Source organism: Erpetoichthys calabaricus, chromosome 4 (genome assembly GCF_900747795.2).
Source record: "Erpetoichthys calabaricus chromosome 4, fErpCal1.3, whole genome shotgun sequence".
NCBI lineage: Eukaryota > Metazoa > Chordata > Cladistia > Polypteriformes > Polypteridae > Erpetoichthys > Erpetoichthys calabaricus.
In genome coordinates, this window is record NC_041397.2 from 973,936 (window position 1) to 1,000,284 (window position 26,349).

The following is a 26,349-nucleotide window of genomic DNA, read 5'->3' on the forward strand; positions in this document are numbered from 1 at the left end:
TCGGAGTCATTTAAAACGTCTTAGTCGGTCGACCAGCGCGTCAAGCTCATTTACTGGGCCAGGTGGAGGCGTCCAGTCCTGCGTGTAAAACGCCAAACGACTCCTTCACAGGGTCACCGTCTCCTGGCAGGCCCCTCCTGTGAGCGCCAGCGGACACTTCACATGTAAAAAGACCACAGGCAGCGACTGCTAACCCGAGCCGAGCCGAGGCACAACGCCAAGTCCAAGACCGAGTTACCGTATCTACTCGTGTTAAAGTTCTATAAGTCGGGGGTCTGATTTGATGATCGAATTTTCGAATTTCAAGACCCGACTTATACGCGAGTAAGTGCAGCTCTAAAAACGTCAGCCTGCACACCCACGTCCCTGTCGTCACCCCTGGGCTGTCCAATACCAAAAGGAGGGCACACTTCACACAGAGAAGCTCAGGCCCAAGGGATACGTGACAAGCAGCCTGGAGGACTTTAGGAGAAGTGAAGTGGATGGGGCGGAGCGTCCTGCTCTCGTCCAGACTGTCACACTTGCCTGCCATCGATCTCACCAGATGAGATCTCACTGGCTACTAACAGATGGAAACAGGGACACGTGATGACAGGCACTATATAAGAGCTACAACGATATGAAGAGGACAATTAAATAGACATGAGAGGAGCTACACAACAGACTGCTAGGAAAGGTGACAGAGGGTGGCCGTATGTCACACCCTGATCTGGCCAGCCAGAGAAAAGGTCACCGTCCCCTATACATGTGACAAATGACTACAGCGAGCACCACTCCATACCCTAAAAGTGTTGGCCACAGCATGTACTCCATTAGCTGGACTGATTAACACTTTGCACACCAGGCAGTGAGGTAGACGTGGGCACACCAGACTGGCACCACTGACGTAGGTTACACAGGCTCTGGTGGGGCCTGGAGATGCCCATTTTCTCTGCCACATGTTCAGCTGGCAGTTTTGAGGACTGGCAGCTCATCACTGGTGCCTTCTTCTGTGTCGTGTATGGCCTGCTGTGTCATCTGGTGGCAGATACCCGCATGACTGCCAGGCAGCTCTTGTGTTTATTCTCACTGCTATTCTCACCCCAGATTTTGTGCCAGCTCTTGTGCGTGGTGGCACATCATCATATCGTTTTTGTGTTTAGTGGAAATTCAGGGCTGTTTCAAAGCAAACTGAACGATCTCGTTAAACGTGAACCCCAAGTGCCAGGGTGGCCTGCGGGTGATCGCCAGTCTGCTCCGTGCCCTCTCCATCCATCTGCACACTAAGCGCCAACACAGCCCGAGTGCCCAAAGTCTGTTCTCCATATGAGACGGTGGGAGTGTCACCTCCACATCTGGTAGATGGGTGGTCCTGATGCTTACCGTCACTGCCAGCTGTGTATCACATTCACTGAGATGGGGGCCATATTTGACTGGCAATGCTCAATGCCTATAGCACCAGACTGTGCCCATGAGTGGCACGATAATGACAACAGCACTCCATGCAGAGCCACCTCCAGCATTTCTGCTGCTCTAGGGGAGGTTGTACTTTAGATGGCACCCAGAGACCCCCTTTGCCAGACACGGGTAACACAAGAGAAAACACCGAGCTACAGTGTTGGGACACCAAAGGGTGAAGTTACAAGTTGGGGATGTCAGCTTACCTGATGGTCTCAGAAGAGGGGCCGGCAAACCACGCTGGCACTGGGCACTACTGGCAGGCCCGATTCATTTGCACCTCGCCTCATCTGATTCTTTTCCTTAATGACGAGACGTCCTGTGGCTCCCTCTGTGACGGAGGCACCAACCTAGCAGGTGTCTTCCGACGATGCCAGCTCTTTAGTTCCAGTCTTAGCCAGGCTGACTGGCAGTCTTTATACAATGGCGATCATTTACCCAGAATTCCTACTGAGCCACCACATGCAGATGACGCACCGTAACGACCAATCAGAGCTGCCTTGCAGTCAGAGACGGACTACAGAGAACTGGCTTAGCGTGCCAAGAGCCCATCACAGAGATGGTGGTGAATGCCGACGCCTGCCAACTCGTAACACGAGTCTCAAAGCGAGAGCCGATAATAAATGTTGTTAAATCGGCCTTTGGCAACGCACTCCACAGCCGCAACCCTGTCGCCCGTTTGGTTGTTTCATTTTATTTTGCCGTTTCTGTGAGTCTTATGCTATGCCAGTTTGAGGAATTTCATTATTATTATTATTATTATTACTGGCATAGCGGGTCACCCTCAGAGTGGCCATATTGTGCATTAATGAACCTCTGCTCACGGGATACGCAGACCACGTCATCTGCCGTGTGGTGGGGGGCAGACAACGTTTTGCTCAGATGACATTACACCTGGGCCAGGGCACGGACACCAGACCCGGGATTTTGGTCGATAAACCCGCTGAAGTGGCGGCTCGTCCAGGTCGCCCATTCCACGCCCGTCAAACAATCTCCTCAGGTAAACGGGAGACAGACGGCTGCAATGAGCCCAGTCGTTACTAAGTCAGCCAGTGCGGCCCCCAGACCCCCGACTCCACGCCTTCAACAGACGCTCGAACTTCCGGTGATGACTGAGCAAGGAGGAGGCCCGGGGGAGGTGTTTGTCAAAGAGGGAAATGGAATAAGGAAGGACATCCACAAGGGGGCGCCACACACAGCAAACGGAGAGGCTGGCATTGCCATGTCTCATTATGACAAGAACGGCCAAACCTGAGGATGCTTCTCAAGTTTGGCAGTCAAAGGTCATCAGCTGTGCTCTCTGTGCCCCTGGTGAAGACACCGACTGGCCGGGTGGTGGTCAGTGGCATCATGGTGCAGTTAAGGACTAAATGCTTGGGCAGAGCCCCTCCTGGTGGGTCTCATCGATAAGCCACTCAGGGCCACCAAGTGAGGCCTAAAAGCGGCAGACACACAGAAGACTGAAGTCGACATTAGGAATGAGAAATGGATGAGCCAAGCAGGAGTGTCGAGGCTGGCACAGCCCTCAGTGGGTGAGGAGGTGGTGACAGATGGCTAACATCCTCGGGTGACAGGTGACTCTACCTGTTTGTATGGACTTGTATTCACAGATAACTGTCTAAATAGGGAAGCGGGGACACCTCAGTCACTTGAGGGCTTGTGAGTGGCCCACCCACATCTGAGATTCACAGACAGCTCATCACTGCTGCTGCCCATTACCCGAGGAGACAGCATCAGGTGGCCGTCTGCTCAGCTCTGCCATTCACGTTACAGCTGGAGACTCAGCGAAAGAAACACAAATGAACTGCAGTCCAGGCTTGGCACCAGTCCAAACGGGCGCCCTGCTGCAAATGTGTGACTGTGCCCTGTGATGAAGTGGCGCCTTCCTACTGCTGCCATGCTAGGGCTCGGCCTTCATGAGCCTATGAAGCAGACACACAAGACAAATGAATGGCGCTATATAAGGTGTCACAATCGCCAGGTACGCCAACGATCTTTAAAAAGCTGCCGCACTAGCCCAGTGACCTCACCGCTGGCACCTCGTGCAGGCGTTTTGAATATTTGTGGTTTTCCACACAAAGCCAGCAGCTTCTTTCCAATTCGCCCCACCCTGCGGACTGAGCCAAGTGTGGCTTTGGGGGCCGAGAACGAGGCCAACCAGCGCGGTCAACTGGAGTGACACAAAAGAGAGCAAGAAAATGGCCAGCAGTGGACACAGAGAGTCCTCATCCAAAAGGGGGCAAACATGGAGAAACAAGGGGCACACTGGTCGACTGGAAAGGAGTAGGGCACCTTATGCGGTGGCACCTGCAGCTTGGCCCAAGAAAAAGGTCTCCAGTTCTGCGGGTCTGTGACTGCTGCCCTCTCAAGGTGGGGGCATGAAACACAAAAATGTCCACCTGTGCCCAGAATTGGCATTTTCTGGAGTCTTGTGCCCATGTTCACCAAGCATCTCAGAGTAAGAAAATGACCATAACTGGCTCAGAAATGCCACAATGACACAGATAAGGTCCTTCTCCAAACTTCACCAGGAATGTGATGAGACCTCAATTTGCTAGGTGCTACCAGAAGATGGCACTCAGGCAGAGATCAGCATGCGCATCCTGGGAAAAGCTGGACACAAAGGGATCTATGTGACAGCCATGGGACACTTGGGACAAGTCTTGTAGGTCATGTGATCACTCCAGCTACAGTAGGCTGAGAAGCCATGCGCTGCTGGGCCAAATCAAACCTCTGACTTAGGTAGGGCACAGCCAGGCATCGCTTCAATTTGAGTGCCCGTACAACCCGTGAGGTTTCACAGATGTCCACACCACACTACGTGACTTAAAAATAAAGCAAACTGCATTCGTGCACATAAAGATGTGGAGGACGGTGCACGTGGGAATCGCAAGCCACGTCCTGTGCCAGCCGCCATATCACCCTGGAGACAGGCGGGGGCGGAAATGTCACACAGGAAATACTGTGCACCTGGAACACGAGCCAGGGAAGGTTCAAGAAGGCAAGTGGGCACTTCCAAAGCACTGGCTATGGGCATCGTGGAGAAGGGGGCACGGCACACAAGTCTGGAAGAGCTGCCACTTGACGAGGCGCTTCCTGTGGGTGAAAGTGCGGCTGCGGACCACTCACTGGGGAACAAGCGTGCCGTTATTGTCTCTGTCTGTCTGTCTGTCTTCCCAATCTCGCTGCTCCTTCTCAGATTATTCCTGATGTTCTTGCGTTGCTCACATCAGCACCGTGGTGTCCTACCTGATTAGGATTTTCCTTCTCCTGCCACCTTGGTGCATGTGGAGTGGTGGCTCTGAGGTGAAGGATCAGCGCCGGTGATCACAAGGCTGTAACAACATACAAACCTCACTGTGGCTCTTCTTGTCTTGTTTAAGGCGTAAGGGCGGAGTGGTGGCTCTGAGGCTCGAGATCTGCACTGCCAATCTGTAGGTTGCCAGTTCAAATCCCACAAAATGCCCCAAGTGACTCCACTCCATGGGGCCCTTAACCTGCGATTGCTCCGTCCTGAGTGTGATGTTAATCTGTGCCCACCCCTACAAGCAGGTCCTCCAACTTACAGGGGACACTTGGGGGGTTTGGTGGAAGGGCTGGCACTCCAGCCACCATAAAAAAACCTCACAGTGTTCAGTGTAGTGCGGACATGTCACCCGTTGCAGAAACGGCAGAAAAGGAACAACATCAGTGAGTGATGGGAAAGGCGCCACACAGAAAACAACCAGCCATGAAATGACACACAGGAAAGGCGCTACATCAGTTAACGTGAGCGATGACAAGCACACTAGTGTCACTAGCGGTGGCCCTGAGGACTGCTGATTGGCACACGTGACTAACAATGCGCCTCGTAATGCAGCTCAGACAGCAGGGGGCAGTGTAGTCAGGGGTGCCACCAGGGACAGGCGACGTCACACAAGTACAAACTCTGTAACTGTGACAATACGATGACCACCACTACGGCTACTAATAGATGGAAACAGGGACACGTGATGACAGGCACAATGATATGAAGAGGACAATTAAAGAGATGTGAGAGGAGCTACACAACAGACAGCTAGGAAAGGTGACGGAGGGTGGCCATTACACAGCTGCACTCTGATCTCACTTCGGGTGGTTTGCCGTGTGGGGGTCATGTCAATGTGCCGTAATCAGAGCACACTCCCACCTACCTGGTATCAGACAGCGTCACCATGGGTGGTCACCATGAGCGCCAGCCTCTGACATTGCACTCGGGACACATGTGTACCCCCAGGAGTCACAGTGAGGCGCTTGATGTTGACTTTGGGTCTAGACGCGAGAAGTCCACCCCCCGATGTTTGTAGTGACAGGTGACACCCCCTGCCTATCGTGTTGTCCCCTAGCTGTAGATCATGATGTGGCCTTTAACGCCCCCAATGAGTCAGTACCTGCTGAGCTCTCCCTGTGACGCCGAGTGCGTGTGTGTGTGTTTGTCTGGTGTTGGCTCCCTGCTCCAGTGGACTGGTAGGCCAGTTTGTAACTGGGACGGGCAGACGTACAGAATGAAGCTCCACACACCGGCCTTTTCTTTGTCATATCAACACTGACAATGTGAACCGTTTTACTAAAAATGAAGACGTCGTGTCTGTGGGCGCATTCCGACACGTCAAGCTACTGCCAGAGTCCCACTTTGGTAATTCTGGGGAGGCGCAGCTACATAAAGAACGAACATCTCAGAACTCCTGACACAGTGGGCTTAAGGTGGGGGGCACCTACTAAACAACGTCCAAAACAGAACTCGTCACGTGTCGGGCGTCGATCACAATGTGTCACCTCTTCAAGGACATCAAGCACATTCAATAACAGGGTCCGGAACTCTCAGACCCCCTCAATCCTTCACCACAAAGGGTACAGTAAGGGCGCACATCAGAATCGACAGATGGAGGAGACACATACGGTGGGTGTTCAGTGTGACCTGATGGGCCAGGACTACTACGCTGTCACACGCCAACATACGACAAGAGATTCACCTCTAAGTGTCTTCAAGGCAGAGCTCAACTCAAAGAGCAAGATGGCAGGGATCAGGAGCCCGCCGATTTCGGTGCCCACGTACTGCTTTGGGTTCACTCACTGCAGCAGATGAGACACCAAGACCAAGCCAAAGACGACATCGTTGAGCAGCTCAAGAGACAGAATGGTGGTCTCAGACCAGTCAGCCCTCGGAACAGGTGACACGAGTGGACATTTCTCAGGGTCCTCTCCGGGGGTCTCCTTTATTATTATTTAGTTTGAAAATAAAAAACAAAAGTCCCATTTCTATGTAATTGACCCCCCCTTGTCAACATGCCTAGAACCGCCCCCAAACACCCATATATGGAGCATGCTAATCACCCTCATACATATGCAGTCACCATGCTGGAGAGCAGCCTCCCACCTGACATATCGAGACCTCCTGCCTTCAAGACCATCAGGCTGCACTCCTCAACCGAGTGTGCGCCTTCTGGGGGTCCTGCTAAGGTGTGGCCACTGTCACCGAGTACTTGTAATGAAAGGACTGCCGTGACAATGAACAGTGCAGGCCACATGAAACGCTGACGGTTCAGCCAAGTCCATTTCACATGACACCACCAGTGAGTGTCCCATGAGTGGCAGGTTGACCCGGGCACCGAGCCACAATGTTCGCCACTCTCATCTTGGCGTCAAAGATGACGGTCCCAGCTCCATTTGTGGCAGATGCCCTTATTGCAATTTGAGTGCAGCGAAGTGACACAATTTAAATTAGGAGAGGCGGGCATGGCTGAAAATCAAATTTTAATGTTGGCAAAAACCTGTTTGGTGTTACTCGCCCACACCATACTAGAAAAAGCAACAGTTAATGGCACGACGGAGTGAAGCCTGTCAGCCAGTGACCTTAAAAGTGACAACAGGTAGAAACTGAAAGAAAACCCGAAAACGTTCTTCAGTGCAAAAACGCAGCCTTGGCGCTCTAAGAAGAGTTTGTACAATTCCCTCAGGATCACTCAGGTGCCCGTCTGTCTGTAGTATTTACTGCTTTAGGGTGTAAAGTGAGCACCGACGGGGGACACACAACAGATCTCTGATATGAAGGACGCGTGCGAGTGTCTCCACAATGTTGGGTACCCCGTCCAGTTCTTGTTTACAGATCCCGACTTTTGCGTGGAGAGGTGCGTCTCCCCTTTGGGGCCTTTTATGATGTCACACCACAAGCGTGCGTCACGAGGCCTACAAACCCATTCTGTCCTGCAAGCTCGCTGCTACTGGGCCTACTGGGCCGACACTTGAAACAACAAGACCCTCAGGTCCTCCCAGTAATGCTGCAGATTGCTCTACATAACCTGGACAAGTACACTCAGCGGCCACTTTATTAGGTACAACTGCCTGTTAATGCAAATCAGCCAATGACAGGGCTGCATTTCAGCCTGTAGACATCGTCGAGACGTCCTGCTCAAGTCCAATCTGAGCATCAGAATGGGGAGAAAGGGGACTGAAGTGACTTGGAAGGTGACATGGCTGTTGGTGCCAGGCAGGCTGCTCTGAGGAGTTCACAAACTGCTGACCGGCTGGGGTTTTCATGCACAGCCATCTCCGGGGTTAACAGAGAAAGGTCCGGAAAAAGGGAAAAAAATCAGGTGGGTGGCAGGGCTCTGGGCAGTAAGGCCTTGTTGATGCCAGCGGTCAGAGGAGACAGAAAGGGGACAGGAACTCCAATAAGCACTCGTTACAAGCGAGGTGTGCAGAAGAGCAGCTCTGAATACACAGCATGGCAAACCTTGAATCAGGTGGGGGGCTACAGCAGCAGGAGGCCACCCCAGGTGACACTCCTGTTAGCTGAGAACATCAATTTCTGCTGTGACATTCAGATGTAAGCAGGGGTCCATCAACGGTTCAGGCTGCTGGTGGTGGTGGTGATGGTGTGGTTGATATTTTCTTGGCACACTTTGTGCCCTTTAGTACCAGCTGAGCATTGTTTAAATGCCACAGCGTACCTGAGTCTTGTCACTGACCGTGTCCAGCCCTTTATGACCGCAGTGTCCCCATCTTCTGATAACGCACCATGTCACCAAGCTCAAGTCATCTCACACTGGTTTCTTGAACATGATGATGAGCTCACTGGACTCCAGTGGCCTCCACAGTCACCAGATCTCAATCCAGTAGGACACCTCTGGGGTGTGGTGGGACGGGAGACTCGCATCATGGATGTGCGGCTGACAAATGTGCAGTGACTGTGTGATGCCATCATGTCAATGTGGACCACCACCCCTGAGGAAGGTTTACAGCACCTTGTAGAATCGACACCATGAAGAATGACGGCAGTTCTGAAGGCAAAAGGGGGTCCGAGCAGGCACTAGTGAGGCGTACCTGATAAAGTGGCCGGTGTGTGTGTGTGTGTGTGTGTCAGTATGTGCACTGAGGCCCTGGGCTGCACTCCCACACATCTCTGTCCACGCCTTTGTGTTTATTTATTAATCAACGGCTGTGCCACCCCTCCTTGAAAACTAAGAATCCAACAGAGTCCTCAGGGTTAACGCCTGCAGGGCACCACAAACCTTTGTAGTAAGAAAATGCATTCCAAATGTTTGTAATGCGCCATCTGTTGGAATGCCAACTTCAATTTGCCAATGCCATGGGATTCATAAAAACAGCATTAATATTTATGTTGGAAAGACAGAGCAACGGAATGGACACACAGACATTGGTCCTTTCATTCCATGGTAGTGCCCACTATGAACGCCGCTCTCTTGCACATCTGTGTCTGTTTATATTCAGTTTCATTTTATTATCCCAGGAGGGAAGTTTGGCTCATCAGCAGGCTTTCCAGAGGGACCACAACATAACATTAAGGACACATCAGCATTGGGCACAGCTGACACAAACTGGGTACAAATCAGTGTGAGCCAGCAGTCAACGGCAGAGCATACAAATGCCACGTTAAACATGAAACCAGCATTAAGACAGCTGCTCGTCCCACAATCTGCCACCACGTGCTTGGCTGACATCTTTATAGCACGTTGGTGGTGGCATTTCTTCCTTTTGTTTTTTTTTATGTCCCTCTACCCCCCCCCCCCCCCATTGGAGCACACGCAGGAGAAGTGACTCGCTCAGTGGTGTCAGAAGTGGGATTTGAACCCCCAGCCTCAGGGTTTGAAGTCCACACCTTAACCGGCACACCGCACTGCCACTTCATTGACTCTTTAAGCCAATTGGCTCCCAAAATGACGTCACCTCAAGATCTAACTTAAGGAGAGTAAAATGCTGAAATAAGCTGTGCCCAGTAGGGGGCGCTGGCACCCACCTGAGTGGGGATCAATGGACTTGGATTGAAACAAGAAGAAGAGCAGAAAACATGTTAAGGATGGTACTTGGTCTTTGTGGTGGGCACACCTCGTGTATATTTGATTTACATTCAAGATTGGTCGGTGGTTGAGTGGGTAAGGGCAGGCAGGTGTGCAATTCTTGTAACACAGTGGCACTCTTCACATTAGTGACTTATTTCTTAAAATGACTCTGGCTTAGTGGGGGCTCCACACTGCCCCCTTGAGTCCAGGCTGGGTGTGTGTGAGCGTCTGGAGATCCCTTGATGGATGGGCGTCTTGCCATGGAGTGTTTTACAACGGAATAAACTGGATGGCAAGCCAAAGCAGGGTGCCAGAAGAGCCTTATATAGCACCTTTCCTGCCACACAGCACTCACATTTCGTCTTTTTTCCTAAACAATAAGCTGGCAGAAGTGAAGTGTAACTCGCTACATCTGCTAAATAGACATTTTTAACAGGGCTGCCCTACCAGCCCCAGCCTCAGCCTCCCCCCCAACCCCCCTTTAAGGAGACACTCTGCTCACATTCCAGACGGGAACGTCGGTAATCCGGCCTAAATTCAACACAGGTGGCCGAGCGCAGCACTGCACCATTCCAGGGGGCTCCCGGATGTTAAAGAAACAAAAAAAAGCAGCACTTTGACAAACTCCGGCATTCCTTCATGGCTCCTGGCACCAAGAGTCACGGGGCTCCCGTCGGACCCCCGCCCCCCAAAGACACGAAGAGCAATGGAAATTTATTGGAGTGCGGATGCAATAAATTGACTGTGGCTCTGGAATGCAGGGTGAACATTCCAGGCGAGGATTGCAGGAGGAGCCGCCGACCCTTGAAGAGCAACGCCTGGCCAGTCGGGGGAATTACAGATGGCACTGATGACCCCAAAGGTATTTCAAGAGGGTCTGGACTGCACGCTGGGAAAAGAAAAAGACGCAATGCAAAGCCGAGCGAGGCGGCTCTCCAACACGCACTCCGTTCACGGCCACAACGCCAAGTACGGGCATGAGCATCACTTCTTGGTGGGCTGCTCAGGTCCTCCCCGTGTAGTCTGACTGAGAGATGGCATGTGTCTGCCCGCACCTGGTGACATATTGGCACAGCATCTTACGATTCACATTGTGCCCAGTCCTGTCTCTTCAGACAACACCATACTGGCCCTCAAACTGGCACTCCGAGTGGACGGGAGGCAGTGGAGTCACCAGTGCCAGGTATGCCATCTGCCTTCCAACTCTCTGTCCCAAGTTGCTGATGTTGCCTCCAAGGGCCCTCGGGTTTAACCCTTTCTTCTTCTTTGCTTGCAGTCCATTTAGGGGCTCAGACTATTCAGTAAGAGTCACAGTTATGGGATGGCACGGCAGCACACTGGTGGGACATTTTCTTCTATGTGGGAGTGTTGGAGGGGGCAGTGGTGGCGCCTGCTGCTGCTGTTGGCTTTCATATTTCTTCCATAAAAAGCTACATTCCTGTCTTAGTTATGGAGTGTCTGCCCTCTCAGCTGATATATAGTGCCTTTAACTCTGTCGACTGATGCCACTGTCTCACATTAGGCCTTTCCTATCAATCTCTCCGTCTACTGTGAAGTGCCATTCAGAGTCGCCTAACCTCCCATAAACCTACTGGCCCGGGTTCAAATCACCTTCACCCTCATCCCAGAGGTGCAGATTAGCGGAACTGAACCTGCCCAGGTGGGCTTGTGGTGGACTGGCATCCTGTCGTGGGCCGAATCCTGCCTCATGCCCAGACCTACACCCCCCGTGACCCTGAGTTGTATTAGGAGACCTACAGGACAAGAGAAGTCCCGTTGGACATCTACAGTACAGCTGAGCATCACACTCCATGGGGGCTCAAGGTACCCGTCATCAAACGGTCCTTTATATAGCGCCACGTCAATCAGGCAGGGGGTCTACTGATAGCATTTACTTCTATCATACCAACAGGGGGGCTCAACGTTTGACAAAAGAGAAAGTTACAGGACAAGAAAAACAAGCGAGATTAGGAACAAACATAAAAGAACAAAAAAAGGTAAAGTCAGAAAAAAAATCTGCAGGGGCTCCAAGGGCAGAATGACCACCCAGCCCACAGTGGGCATTCTACCCAACATAAATATTTTTAACTCTGTCCTCTTTGTTTTCAGGCTGCACATGAGAGGAATTGATGGAGGTGGTCTCACGGACAGCTGAGACCCCCACCTTCATTCCATCATCTCAGGGGGCTGCATGGTGCAGATCGTCACCACATAAGAACCAGAAAAGACACTCAAAAAGGGCACTCGGAATCTGCAGGGTGACATTTTAGGAGCCACTTCATAAGGACAAGGGTGGCATCTCATCACAGGGCACACTCTGCCAATCAGCATGACCTGCACGTCTTTGGGACCCCTTAGAAACAACAAGATACAACACCACAGCCTGTTTGAACCCTGTGGCCTTCTTGTAAAGGGGACGAACGCCTCACTGACAGTGGATGGGCCACCCTAGGTAGGTGGAATCCATGCGGGGGTCTAGTGGTGACAACCCAAGTGCCCATTGCACTCCAGCTGGGGTGCCCACTAGTGTTTCACTTCATCGTTCAATAACATGCTGTCCAGACTGGACCAGTGTGAGCGAGCACAGCCAGCACGGTCATTAGGACATCAGAACAATCTGGACGAGGACAGGCCATCCAGCCCACCAAAGCCCACCAGTCCTATCCATTTATTTCTTCTAAAATCACATCAAGTCGAGTTCTGAAAGTCCCTAAAGTCCGACTGTCCACCACACTACTTGGTCGCTTATTCCAAGTGTCCATCGTTCTTTGTATAAAGAAAAACTTCCTGATGTTTGTGTGAAATTTAACTTCACAAGTCTCCAGCGGTGTCCTCGTGTTCTTGATGAGCTCATTTTAAAATAAGGGTCTCGATCTGCTGGACTAATGCCCTTCATCATTATAAAGACTTCACTCAGGTCTCCTCTTCATCACTGTAAAGGCTCAGCTCTTTGTATCTTTCCTCATAACTCATACCCTGTAGCCCCCCATAATCACCCTAGTCGCTCTTCTCTGGACCTTCTCTAGTGCTGCTGTGTCTTTATGGCGACCCAAACTGCCCACTGGACTCCAGATGAGGCCTCACCAGTGTGTTATAAACCTCCTGTGACTTGTACTCCACACATCAAGGCGCTATAAAACCTGACATTCTGTTAGCCTTCTTAATGGCTTCTCAACACTGATGGGAAGTTGATAGCTTAGCATCCACTATGACTCCTAAATCCTTCTCATAAGGTGGACTCTCGATTTTCCGACCCCCCCCTATTGTGTATTCAAACCTCACATTTTTACTCCATTTGTCTAATTCTTTATATTTACTGACATTAAATTTATCTGCCCAAGCCTGTCTGCTATCCAAGTCCTTCTGTGATGATATAACGGATTCCAAATTATCTGCTAATCCACCTGTCTTGGTATCATCTGCCAACTTCACCAGCTTGTTCTTTATATTCCTATCTAAATCATTGATAAGATATTAACAATAGCAGTGGCCCTAGCACTGCCCCCTGCTGGTCACCACTCATAACATCACTCAATTCTGATGAGGTTCCTCACACCATCGCCCTCTGCTTCCTGTTTCTGAGCCAATTCTGCACCCATCCACACCCTTCTTTTAGTTTGATGCCCACCATGTGGCACCCGATCAAATGCTTTCTGAAAGTCCACATCAATCATCTCGTCTGCTCCTCTCTGGTCATATCATTTTGTTGTTTCCTCATAGAATTCCAGCCTGTTAGTTAAACACGACCTCCCTCGTCTGAGCCCACACTGACTGTCCTGTCCTTGCCAGGTGTTGCTCAATCTTCTTCTTTATAATTCCTTCCATTAATTTTCCTGTGATGCCCGTTAAGCTTACTGGCCTGTAGTTGTTTGGATCTGCCCGATCGCCCCTTCTGTATGATTTTCCAGTTCTCCTCAGTGTGTAGTGACTTCCTAAAAGTATGCGTCAAGGGGTCATATATGTACTGGTTGGCCTCCTTAAGAACTTGAGGGCTGCTGGGATTTGCAGTCCACTTAGGTAGCACTACACCAGCGTCCTCTCCGGTTTTCAGCAACTGGTTATAAAACTCCATTTAATTACCGATGACAAGCCAGTGAGTTGCTGGATCCCACACATCACCAGGGTCCACCTGAAGTGTATAAGCGGCTTGTCCCCACATACGCCTCACATCCAATTAGTAGCCAAATATCGTTGCAAGAGCCCCCCGGGCTCAAATGTTCTTTCCTGGCACTGACCCCAGTGCTGCTAGGTGGCAATGCGGCCCCCAATCCTTCTGGTGTGAGAACTTTCCAGAAAGCGCAGCCATTTTTGTGTGTGACTTTTGTTTGCGCAATAGCAGGACTATGACGATAGAGGACTTCACGAGACTGGATGAACACGTGCACGGCCCACCGACGAACGGCACAATGGAGCACATCAGGCCGCCTGCAGCAAAGCCCCTAAGAATATGGTTACACATTCACTGCTGTCGTTCACTGGCAGAACAATGGCTGGCAGAGACGCTGGGGGTCAAGAGGGCAGCAGTGCACAAAAGCCATGAGGGCAGAAAATAAACGGACAGGACACCAAGCCAACGGGCGGGCCGGCCGCCCCATCCCTGGACTCTCAGCTTCATTAGGCACATCGAGAGACAAAGTGCGCTTTCACAGGCCGCTCGTGATCTCACCCAAAACCAGCCGGGACCCGCGTCTGATGAGCGCCCTGGGCAGACAGCTGACAGAAACAACGCTTAGACGAGCGCGCCAAGCATTGTCAGGGAAACACCTCAGGATAGCTTGGCTTCACCTTCTTTAATTCATTCCAATACAATTTATGAGCTTCTAATTAAACAAGAAGCTTTGATTTACGGGCCACCTGTGAGCCAGGAAGGCGACCCAGGAAAGGAAACATGGCGGCCCTGGCACAACACTCAGGCACTTCTTGGGTACGGGTTCTCTTTTCATCTTGCGTGTCTTTTTTGTTGTTGTATTTTAATATAAGAAATCAGAGCAATGCCATCAGATCTGCCTTGAGCCAGTCACTCAGGTGCCCACATGTTCTCTTTTCTGTAAGGGTGCCAGTTTGACATGAGATTCCATTATAAGAGGACCATAAATGTGGTATGTGGGTGTAAAAGCCCAGACCTGCTGTCTCTCAATGCCATCCTATCACTTTACATCTGGCACATGGGGACAAAGTGCAGAGCAGCTGTGACTGTGCCAGCCCCACGACTCATCTCAAGACGCCGAATATGACAACACTGCACTCGGAATGGCTGACCAAGGAGATGTGCCAACACACAGGACAATGCTGCTCAGCCCAAACTCAATGTGCCCTGAGATTCTGTATACGGGCACACAGTCAGATCGGCGGGCACACTGATGTGCAGACCTTTCTACAGACTCACAACAGAACAGAGGGAGAGGGCACTTGTGTGGCACGATGGTCCGACTCAAAGTGGATTTTGTTCCGCCACCAACAGGAGAAGCCTGAGAAAGCGAAGCGAGGGTCCAAAATGTAACAAATTGACAAGACTGAGACGTAAGTGGAGTCCAAGCCCACACGTCCATGCCAGGGCGTAGCCTGGGGGGTCAACGTCACAATGGACGAGTGATTCACAAAGTCCTCAGAGCCTTCACTGCGTCACATCCTGGCAGGCGGCTCGCTGAAATTCACTTCTTCACATCAATCAACACCCCGAAACAACAAAGCACACACTGGGCCTCCTCAAAATGTCTGACCTGAAATATCCCACCGAGACCGACATGGAGACCCCCAGTCTAGTGAGGTTTGATCAGGAGAGGCTGTCCAAAGCCAGACCACTTCAGCCAGGAGGAGGGACGATGCCAACGCCCGAGCCTTTGCCTCAGGAAGCTCACCTTGTGGATGGGCACAGAGACGTGCAGGCCGCGAAGTCCTTAACTTGAACCCAACTACGGGTCTACGTGGCCACATCCTCACAGACCAATCTACCTCCGCTAACCCGGCTTTTCACGGGTCAATCTGCCCGCTTGGCCAACCACAATAAGGGTCTACATGGCATTTTTTGAATTCTCAAAGTGTACATAAACGCAGTCGCCATCGATCAACTGGGGCAGCGAGGAGAAGATTCCGGAACCCTCACTGCTTCTTGCTGTTCAATAACTTGTGCCCATCAGCCAAGCAGTCATTTGGTGCCACCCACCGTGAGGCTCAATGAAGCGACACCACAGAGAGAAACGCACAGCAAGGCGGGCACAGCAGGGCATGTGAGAATGTGGCACCGTGACACTCGTATCTCCTCTTACTGGCCAAAGCTGAAGTCCAGCTGGCTGACTGGGATGGCAGAACGGGTGGCACACTTGGATCAGCTTCTGTAAGATTAAAGATTCATAGGCTGGGATATTTCTGTCAACCAAGAAGAGGCGACACACCCCGGGGACGTCTGGGACAGAGCCTTTAAGGTTTGGGATTTGAAAATGACACAGCGCTCTGCGCTCCTCGGAGAGCCACATCTGAGAAGACACATCCGCTGGCAGGGCACACGTCGGGCCTCCGTCTGCTTAAATTAGAGAAACCGGAAAGGGACAGGCATGCGACTCCAGTGAAGTGCATCACGACGTGGGCGTCAGCGGGCAAAGATCAAACTGACAAAGATGGACAACTGTGGGCCGCAGGCAGCTACTGTGACCGTGTCAGCAAGCGATGGGGTGCAGAGGTCGACATCACGGACACAATCGGACCACCACCCTGCCTGCCATGGAGTGCCGCAGATGACAGAACATGCGCTTGAGACGGGTGGTTGGCATTTACTGTAACGTGTCTACACAGTCAACGTATTTCAGTTTCGCTTTGGCACAACTACCAAGTACCCTCCATTATATAGCGCCTCTCCTGTCCATCAATCGGGGTCATCCTGCATTTGACTTTCTTCCTGCCACTCCACGGCCTTCTTGATCACGGACTGAACTGACAAAGGTGACCTGTCTGCCGTTTTCAGCATGTCACACGTATAAAGCAGTGTGAGGCGCTATAAAATGACACAAGGGGGTGTGTGTGTGTGAGCCAATGAGCAGCAGCCATCAAGAAGGGAGTGCCCACGGCCTCACCTGATCTGGCGGGTGACAGCTGCGCGTGTCTCGACTTCTGCCCTTAAATCAGGCCACTAACCTCATGTCCTTACAGGTCAGCGCCACAGAGGCCCCCATCTTGAAGAACGCCAGTCCCTACTGACCAATGCACAAGTGTGGGAGATGCGCCCCAATGTCGTGTACTTTCCAGGGATGGTTCATGTGGCCGTATGATGGGGCACTTGACATGGATTAGGTCACATGGCCTCCAGTCAGGTCGCCTTGATTAGAAAGGTCAGACATAAAAGGCACTCTAACAATGGCAGGGGATGTGAAAGGCACTATATGATATGTACAGAGCACAGAGCTCGCCAACACGTCGCCACTCTGCCACGCCACTCCCTCAGACAAGCAGACTGATATGAAAGGCACCACATAAATGGCAGACAGACAGACAGACACTATAAAGCTCAGAGTTCAGTGAAATTCCACCATGGTGGTGCTAATCCCATTGCCACCCTCTGGTGCCATCACAAGTGAGTCGAACCACCCGACCTTGAAACTTCATCTAGCCCGAGATTTCATCTTCCTCACCTCACAAATCTCAGCACACCCACAATGCACTTCACTTCATTCAGGTCGACCAACATGGAGGCCCTTAGCACGTAACTCAGAATGTGCAGTCAGCGTGCCACAAAAACAAAGCTGGCACTCGGCTTGGGAAGAAGGGTCAGATGTGCCCCAAAGACACACTCGACGAGTTCCTGGAATGGGCGGCCGCCGAGCCCGGGAGACGGCAGACTCGAGGAAGGAAATGGCGGTCAGCCAAACTCGCTCTGGCACAATGACGCCTGTGGGGCAGCGGAGGAAACGTGTCGAGTCGAGTACAAAGGAGGCTCTTGGGGGCGACCACACTGCAGCTGCTGGGCACATCCAGACAGCAATTGTGCTGCTCCGAGGCACCTGGATCGGGCCGACAGCCACCCTCGTCTGGGCGTGAAGGACAGTCACGCTTGCCAAGTAGGTGCACCGGGAGCGCTTTAAGGGGTGCAACGATGCCATGTCGAGCTGAGCCACCAGTCCAGCGTCAGCTGCTTATGTCGACTGGAGGGGGCACAGCCTCGGCTCAACGGCCTCAAAAGATAAGGCAGCCCCTCTTGAAACAAAACGTTCAAGCTCAGTGGAGACCAAAGCAGCCCGTTGGCCTCTCTGTGAAGAAGACGAGGAATAAGCCACACTTAGGGTGGAGGGTCTGGTCCAGTGTCTGAAACCTCAGGCTTGACGTACCACGAGAGGATGGAAACAAAAAGGAAAAGGGCGGAGACTGCAACTGAACTTGGCTCCACCAGGCAGCACGCTATTGGCTGTCAGAAAAAGGGGCGTGGACACGATACTTTAGATCCTGGGACTCGTCACACCGTCACGGAAAGTACAATGAGACCAAGTCTGACGTGCCCTCTGACTCTAAACTCATTGGGGGGTATGGCGGGACTGGAAAGGCACCAGAAAACCCAAATGGTACAATGGCAGCATTTGGGGATCTTCAGTCAGCATTTCTGTCAATCCCCTCATACAGAATGGAAAAACATTCCAACTGTAGAGGTCACTCACCAAAAGAGCAGAAGGTACATAAACTACGGGCGATCAGGACTCCTCAGGGACCCAATGCCACCCCCCCAGCAACACGACCAGGTCATCATGGCCTATCAGGAGGGACGCAGTGTGTAGTGTGTGGAGTTCAGTCCTGGTCCCGATTTCGAGGTGCGAACGCTGCAGGCTTTAAGGGGAACTTCAGAGAGACACAAACACAAAGGACACCCCACTCACTAGACAGACTGGCAGACAACATAAACTCAAAGAGTCCAAGCACGCCATCTGGGATTAGACCTCCGCGGAGGGCCGAGCCGGTGGCGTTAATGCACTGCTGTTTAATTGGGCAGCGCTTTCCTTAATAAGCCAATAGCGCGTGACGTGGAGCCTCCATGCACTGCACAGGTGCACCAATCTGACCAATCACTGGACTAACTCTACCCGCTCTCTCTGTGCCACCATAGATGGTGGCACCACAACTCAGACATCTCCTGAAGTTGCCATTGCTTGTCCCCCGGCCTTGAGACCACCCTGTTACACACAGTATACATTTGGGTGTCCATCGTGTAATGCGCCATCCTCACGAGTGTGACTGTGTGCTGCCCTGCCCAACAGGGGGTTCACAAACCACCCGAATCCCCCCCCATCCTCCTGCTGGCACGTCACGGCCAATGGCCCGCGTCAGGTCGTCGCTTACAACAGAATTCTTCGGCGTTATTAAGAGGCATCATGTGATACGCTAACCTCGACGCTGAAGAATCTGAAAAATGTGAAGTCAGCGGGGGGCAATCAGCGAAACCGAGAAGAGACCCCATGGCTAGCAAGGTGGGGGGGCGCGACAGTGAGCCCTGTGTCCGGCGGGCATGACAGCATCACCACATCAGTGAGTCTATGGCAATGGGGCCCACCAGCAGTCAAGTATGTGGCACAAGGCACAAAAACAAGGGGATTAAAAGGAAGAAACAGAAAATACGATGAAAAAGAAATCAATGAAACGACATTAAGGGGGGCCGTGACGAGTGCTGCTCTATACAAATACAACCCACCTAACTCAATTTAGGGTGGCACCCATTGGGCACTGGGCAGGCGCCGGACCACCAGCACGTAAAACAAAAATCAAATCAGGAGGTGCCAATGCAACTGAGGGGTCCACAGCACAATCCAAACGCACAGTAAAGCCCATTCCGGGGGTCCCCGCTCAGTGCCCCTTTGATCAGCTCACCTTCTCTTCATTTCACAGAACAAAAGCACAAAGATTCCCATTTTTTTTAAGCTTGCGGGGTCCTTTGTGTCCACAGAGCTGCAGAAACCTTTATAAGGCGGAGTACCCCTAATCCGAAATGTGGGCAACATGACCCCAAAAGTAGAAAACTGCACCTATGTGCCCCCTGGTGTTCTTACTGACATGCTCACCTCATGTGTAGGACCACCTGCTTCAATGGGGCACCCACACCTGGACAATGAGTTTGGGTAGGGGCTGTGGGGGCATTGATGTGTTTGATGCCAGCCTGGGGTGAGCGGCGTGATTCAAGAGTGCTGCGTGGCACAGCTTAGAGGGAGCCACTTTAATACCAGCCATCGTCACACACCTTACTCTCTGTGCACAGTGGCCTTTCAACCACTGGTGGCAACGGGAAGCCTGCCACTTTTGACCGCTGACACGGGCATCATGAGGACAGACAGACAACATGATTCAGAATGCCCGTCAGGCGGTGTGTGTGTGTGTGTGTGGGGAGCAGAGGGAGCGCAGAAATCTCCAAAACACTTCAGACCCGTACAAAGAACAAACAACAAGGGGGCAAACAACACAGACGCAGGGCATCACACCCACCGTGACAAAGCTGCAGCTGCTGATGGACATTCAAGCCTAGCGTCTGGACTCGGGCACAGCCTGGCGAGGCCCCCCACACCCACAGCTCTAACTCAGTCTTACTGGCGCCCCTGTAAGGACCCTGCAGTACCCGGGCGGGCTCAAGGACTGTTAGCACATCACCTACCTTTAAGTTAAAGGAGCCCAGAGAAGCTGCCAACACACAGGGTGGTCCGTCAGCCTCCTGCCGGCCCACTCATTAAGACAAACGCGTGATACGAAAAGGAGAACGACGAAGACTGAAAGTGGCACAGCAGCCAGTGCGTGCCATCCTAACTGACTTTTAATAAGGCAAATTGATAAAGGGGCCTGTCGATGTGCCTCTTCTCGGGGGTCCACACACCGGGCCGCGCTTGCTGCTACTCACCCACCCAGACCAGAGGGAACTCGACTCTTTATGCTCACTTGACCTTTCACAGTAAAGCTGCCACTCCACTCCAGCCCAGCTGAAAGGGGCTATAAAATCAGGTTGGCAGCTCTGAACACTCCGGCCTCTCTGCCTGGCCTTTGCCCCCCATCGAGGTTTGTTTTGAACTCTCGTGGAATGCCCTCTCTTCTCCTGCCACCAGGGGTCCACCCTTTGATTTCTCTTAACCCTGTCTGCCCATTGTATGCCAGCCTCTGCCCTTTATGCCACCCTGCACCTTAAGACCCGTATCACTATGTCCTTGCACCTCTCTCTTTCACCCTGGCACACCATGTAAAAAAAAATATCTCCTGCCATCCTCCAAACCCCCCCCCCCCCCTTCCCCCCCCCCCCATGACACTGATGACCAAAAGGCAGAGCCCAAAGTCATGGCATTAGAACAACGATGCCCAACAAGCTCCTCCATCCAATTAACCAAAATAACATCCCACTGAGATGTGGAGGTCCCAAAGGCTGAAAGACCACCAAACTAGGTTAGCGAACTGGAGATGCCCAGATGGAGTGGACAGGAAATAAAGAGAAGTCAAGGACCATAGGGCTCTGGAGCGGGCAGTGCCCATGCCCCAATAATAATGAAACAAAATTAGAAATGATGCCTCTGAGCCTCAAGACTGACCAACAGACTGGCACAGCAGCAAAGTGGGCTCAGACCAGCAACCGGATGAAGAGGCTCTTGATTCATCACAAGGGATGGCATAAAGGATATGGGCAGAGGAGCTCCAGACCCCCGACGACAGGTGGGCTCACTCTAGGCCGAGTTACTCCAATGTATATTCCCTGGGTTGACTGTCATCACGTGACCCCCCTTTGTGACGTCACAGGTGTGACATTCCCATCTCCGAGGTTGCAGGCTGAGCATGGCAGATCCGTTTGTGACCACGAGCTCCGATATTCTGGACTGTTGGCACCGGCGGTTTCAGCTAAGAAGTGGCATTTCATTTCAGTTCCTGTCCCAACCATCTCTGGATTCTTAAAAGGATGCCTACTGCAGGGGGCACAGGCAGGGCTTGGGACCGCCCCAATTTGAAGTGAATGAAGTTCTCGCACACGTCTGGCACGCGTCACTGCCAGCTGCTCGCTCTTTTATTTCTGCTAGGAGTCCCAACGTGACAGCAGATAATGCAACTAAACGGAACAGCAAACCACTCCGGGAAATTGAAGAGTCGTAGTGCCCAACACAGGAAAGACACCGGTCAGAAAACCCTCCCGTGCCATCACAAGCAGGCACCAAATGACACTAAAATCAGCACAAAAGCTCCAAGTGTCCTTATTGTCCTACAATATAAACCTGCTGAGGAATGATGAAGGTGTCCGGGCCCATGTGGTGGCACACAGGACACAAGGCCAGGGGCTCACCTTAAAGCTCAACGTCCCCTAATTAAAGAACAACGACTCAGCAGATGACACACACGCCGGGAACATAACGGCCACCGACTGAACTGGTGATTCCCAGCTTCACCACTTAACTTTACAAGGAGACGTTTGAATTAGCCAGCAGGTTAGGCTGGCATCACACCACGCGACTTCGAGTCAGTGGCCACATCTATCTGCACCAACAGATCTGGTCACCTTGAGGATGTCAGGTTACACAACTAGGGGTGGCAAGGGATGACAAATTACAATCGATGTGCCACCTGTGCAAGTGCTGTGCTGGTATGGCGAGTCCACCTCTCCGACTCCTTTGCCACTCAAGATGCCAGACAGATGAGCTGCCCTTCTGCGTGTGTAGCCCAGCACCCTGCACATCTTCTTTCCTTGTGGCCAATCAGTGCCTGCATTGTATTTCTGGCTGAGCACCCATTGGCTGCCAACTCTTGCGCACACATGAACCCATCACCCCACGGGTGGTGTCAGCCATCATGACTGCCAGTCACTGGCATGTGCCACATGTGTTCTAGTGCTTTACACAAAGAGGCACAACAGACAGGACCACCTAATAAGAGTGCAGACCCGCTCAAGGTGATGATAAAGATGGCATCTCCAGCGTATGGGCAGGAAACAAGCCAAGAAAAGAGAAAAGATCAATGTGCCAATGGTCAAGTCATTGGAGCCCACTGAAAAGGGGCATCAGAGAGATTATCTGTGTGACATTAGGGCCTTCCAACGGCCCCCAAGGCTGAGACGCCCAATGAGACCCAGGATGGTGCTGGACCACCCTGGTGCCAGTGCCCCCCTTGGTTCAAACACTTCTAATACAGTAGGCTGTGAAAGTACCGAGACCCCCTGCATGTTTTGCCCACTTTTGTGTGTTTGCAGATTTCACCTGACATATAAATGACAAAGTGACAACAGAAAGTGTGTTACACGTCACAGACTAAAGACCCTCGTCACTAGAAGAGCCCTCAGGCCCATCCTGAACATCACTTAGAGAGGCACACGTGGACCTGTCAAGCCATGAAGTCCCAGGACCTCCCAGCAGACCTCCATGATCAAACTGGGACCACAGCAATGGGATCAAACCCCTTCTAAAGCACAGAGTGTTCCCAGGAGCACCGGGACATCAAGAATTGTGAAATGGAGGACTTGTGGCACCACCAGGGGTCTTCACGGAGTTGGCGGTCCGGCCAAACTGAGTAACAGGGTCAGGCAGGCCACACTAACAGGACTTCGGAGGTCCTCTGGAGAGACGCTGACCACCGTCCCAGCAGCACACCATCAGTCAGGGGTTTATGGCAGAGCAGCCAGCCCTCCTGAGGGGTCCGAGAGCCGAGACAAGAGAGGAGGATGTGATCTGAGGAGACGACACCTGAGCTCTCTGGTCAGAACTCCAAGTGCCATGTCTGGAGAAGAGCAGGCACTGCTGATCAGCCGCCTGATAACACCCCTGTGGTGACCCCTGATCAGAACTGAGGGACCAAATCCAGAGAGGTCCTTCAACAAAACCTGCCACCGACAGGGGGCAACGTTCACCTGTGATCATGACGATGTCCCAAAGCACACAGCCAAGGTAACGGCAGAGTGACGTTGGGTCAGGTCCTAGTGGCCCAGACTTGAACCCCACAGAAGACGTGTGGAGTGACTCGCAGATGGCACTTCACAGATGCCTGCCAGCCCATGTAATGGAGCCCGAGGGGGTCTGCCAGGAAGAATGGCATAAACAGCCCAAGTGCAGGTGTGCCCAAGATGGATTAAAGCTGGGATTGTTGGCAAAGGGTCTTCTAGAACGCCCAGAATGAAGGGCATTTCAGTTTGACCACCTGAAGGTCACGTGCTTGGAAGTCGCCCTTCGCCAGCTGCTGCGAATTAAGAAATCTGCAAATGTGCTCCCTTTGTCATTATGGGACATTGAGAGGGGTCATATGGCCGCCCACCTCCAGCGTACCCACTTCCAATGAGGTCTCCAACAGTGAGCAGAGGGTGATGGCCCCCTGATTTGACGACACACACTTGTGCCGCGTCAGCAGAGCTGGCCGATTTGTAGTGAAGACCACCCAATGCCAGCACTGGACTGATTCTGAAGTAAAGGGCGCTGCTACGGCGTGAAGTGCTTTAGAGACCACCCAACACGGCGGGTTAAAGTGGCCCATGGGCTGGAGGGGGAGTGAAGGAGCCTTGGGGTTCTGAAGACGTCTCAGAGGAAGCGTTATCTGTGGTGAGTGGGCCAGGAGCTCCTCGGGGGGCCGGCCAGAGCGCCAGTGGGACTAACAACAGCTCTGCCACCCTCCGTTGTTTGGTTGGTCAGTCCGGCCCTCTCATCCTGGTGCCACAGAGTGGCCGAGTGTGACGTGTCGAGGAAGTGGAGGGCTTCACCGGGGTCCTTGCTGTCACCCCCACCAGTCACAGGCCACTAACAACGGCACAGGACTCTGAGTGACACCGAGGGGCACACCGTTCAAGTCTACGACCGAGCATCGCCCCTAAAAGAGGGGTCGGGTGACGGGACGTCCTACTTACTGAAACGACCCCCCCTCGCCGTCACAAAACACTCACAGACACCCCACTCATGAACATGATGAGAAGAAAAACAAAAAAAAAGCACTTTTACGTGTCATCGTCACCAAACCGAAAAGGTGCTTTGTAACTAAATTGGGACTTTTGTGAGGGTACATCTCAGCAGCAGAAAATGTGCGGACCCCAGCCTGCAGTGCTCGGTGATAACGAGTTCACAGGAAAGCCACAGACACCATTTGGTGTCACGTGCTGCCAGCCCGGCCCCGCGTCTCCGTCTTTAATCGTTAAAATTACAGGTGGGTGTCAAGCCCCCCGACCCGCCGGCAGGGCGTCATTTCCCATCTTCCATCTGCCCACACAGAAATCGGTCAGGTGTGTGTTTCGGCTCGCAGAGGACCTCCGTGTTGACAACTCGTAACCTTTGGCCTCCGACCTTAAGATTTCAGAAAGGCCTGAAAACAAAGCACCAAAAGGGAGAGGATGACCACAAACACACAAACCCCTGGCCCAGCATATCCTTCAGCTTACTGATTTAAATAAAAAGACGCTGAACTAACACAAGAAACCCGAAGGCGCCGCCGGACAAACCCTCAGCACAAAAGCAACAGACGTCCAAACACAAGGGGAGCGGAGCAGGCCTGCTGTGCTGGGGGGTCTGCCAGTGGGACCCCCGACGCGGCCCCAGGGTCACAGGCTGCATTGACCAATCAATGGGGGTCATCAGGTCATAAAGTCCAAGTGACCCGCCTTTCCAGGTTCCATGTATTTTGAAGGCAGGTGTGACGGCCATGTGAGTGACACGTGGAGTGAGTGACACGACTAACGTGACATTTCTGCTCCTTTCTTTTTCCGTGGACGTTCATCGCTTGCCGTCGCTTCTACTCCATCAGACGGCTTTCTGTCCGCTCGCCACATCTTCAACATTTTTCTCGGCTGCCACTATTAACTACATGGGGTTAGTAACAAGTCTCATTTTTGGGTGGGGTATTCCTTCAAGAAGCCCACTGGACGCACCTGCAGTCTAATCAGGGGGCTCGTCCCACCACCCTCAAACGTCATAATGATGCGATTAAAACACAGGAGGGAACAAATGGGGAACATGAGCATGGAAGAGGCGCTATATAAATAAAACGTATTATTATGAACATCTGACAAATGATGGGCTCACCGCGAAGACCTGTCCAGGACACAAAGTGGCAGGAGGACCACTTGTGGGCACTACCACTGAAGACCGAGTGTGACAGGCAGCTCAAGCACCTGGGAAAGGAGCTATAAAGACACACAGTGAAGGGCATCGGCTCCGTAGAAGAGCTCACTGTGAAAGGCACTATATAGACTGCCCACCCCGCTCCTGCTCTGGCACTGCCCCATGGGCTCCATGCTTTGGGTTCAGCTATCGTGTCAGTTACAGGCCAAGCCAAGGGGTCTCAGCCTCAACACCCTCGGATTTGAAATGGCCAACCGCTCACACGCACCAGTGGGCCAAATAACCCGGACAGAGAGGCGGGACCCCCGCTTCACCCAAAGCTAATCAGCCTCACTGCTCAAGGGTTCAAATGCCTGTGTCCCAGAGCCCTGCGCATTCTGGTGACCCGTCCAGGATGGCAGCAGAAACTGAACTGAGCAGACTGCCAATGGCCGACCTGTGCCACCTCTCGTTCAGACAAAGCAGACAGCACGGCGACTTCGGGCTTGACCGATGAAACGTGAATGGGACGCTTCAGTGACCAGCGGCCTTCAGGTTCGAGACAAACTTCATTAAAATGGCCAGCTGTGAGAAATGGCCAT

The 26,349-nt window shown here is 52.3% G+C and overlaps 1 protein-coding gene across 3 annotated transcripts in view; it reads right to left on the bottom strand.

Moving 5' to 3' along the window:
- The window catches only part of shroom2a (shroom family member 2a), a 73,351-nt gene that overhangs the window by 46,254 nt on the left and 748 nt on the right, over positions 1-26,349 (bottom strand). The gene's annotated exons all lie outside the window — the stretch shown is intronic.